The following is a 1,329-nucleotide window of genomic DNA, read 5'->3' on the forward strand; positions in this document are numbered from 1 at the left end:
CCTCAATGGCCCCTGGAAAATATGATTAATTCAAGCCAAATTCTCTTACTAGTTCCTCACCTATAAAACAAAGGTAATAATACACATCTTATTTAACTGCTGACAGTATGAGAGAGAACATACAGGTAGTGCTGGACACACAGCTGAAGCTCAATTGTTGGTAGTTTTAATACTTATAATTGTTCGCTTTGTTTTATTTCAATATAATTTTTATTTTTTCGTACTCTACCTGTATCATCTTGCAGATAATTTTATATCTAGGTTATTAATAAAGCATTGATATTCCCTCCTCCAATGTTTACAGAGATCCACCTGGTTAAAGGTCTCAGCCAAATCCCCTGCAGGGTTCACTTCCTGCCTCTCTTTGGCAGCCACTTCTGTCATCCCTCCCCCAGTAGGGGCTTTATTGCCCTCTGAAAATGTCAGAGAAACTATTCAAAAGCATTCAGTTCTCTTCACATGTTCTTCAGTAAGCTCACTGATGGAAAGCTTTGGTTTCTCCCCTTCTTTACACAGTACAATTTTTAAAAATCACTTCATGTTTTTAGAGCAGTTTTAAATTCACAGTTAAAATTGAAAGGAAGGTATAGAGATATTTCCCACACACCACTGCCCCTGCACATGCATCTCCTCTCCCATTACCAACATCCCTCACCAGTGTTACAATTGATGAACCTACATCCACACCTCATAATCTCTCAAACTCCAAACATAGTTTGCCTCAGGGTTCACTCTTGGTGTTGTGTTTGCTATAGGTTTGAGCAAAGGTATAATAACATGTATCCATCATTATAATATCACACAGGATATTTTCACTGCCCTAAAAACTTCTGTGCTCCACCTTTTCTTCCCTGCCTCCACTCCCAACCCCTTCCAATTACGTTAATTTTACTATCTCTATAGTTTTGCCTTTTCCAGAATGTCATATAGATGCAATCACACAATATGTAGCTTGTTCAGATTGGCTTCTTTCACTTAGAGGAAGAGGGCCATGAGCCAAGAAATATATATTTAAGGAATATGTCTTTCATGGCTTGATAGCTCATTTCTTTTTACTGCTGAATAATATACCATTGTCTGGATGTACCACAGGTTTTTTAGCCATTCACCTACTAAATGACATTTGGTTTGCTTCCAAGTGTTGGCAATTATGAATAAAGGAAGAGAGAAAGCATTCTATAATCCTATGGTAAGGGTTCAGACTTTCAGTGGGCCCATGCTTCTGGACTGTGAACTTTACATGTTTCTCAGTTTTCTTCTTAGAATCAGCTGAAGTTGGGTATTTCCCTTATCCCATATGGAAGGCTAGCGCTGACTGGAGTTGCATTT

This window comes from Hipposideros armiger, unplaced genomic scaffold (genome assembly GCF_001890085.2).
Source record: "Hipposideros armiger isolate ML-2016 unplaced genomic scaffold, ASM189008v1 scaffold_188, whole genome shotgun sequence".
Classification (NCBI taxonomy): Eukaryota; Metazoa; Chordata; class Mammalia; order Chiroptera; family Hipposideridae; genus Hipposideros; species Hipposideros armiger.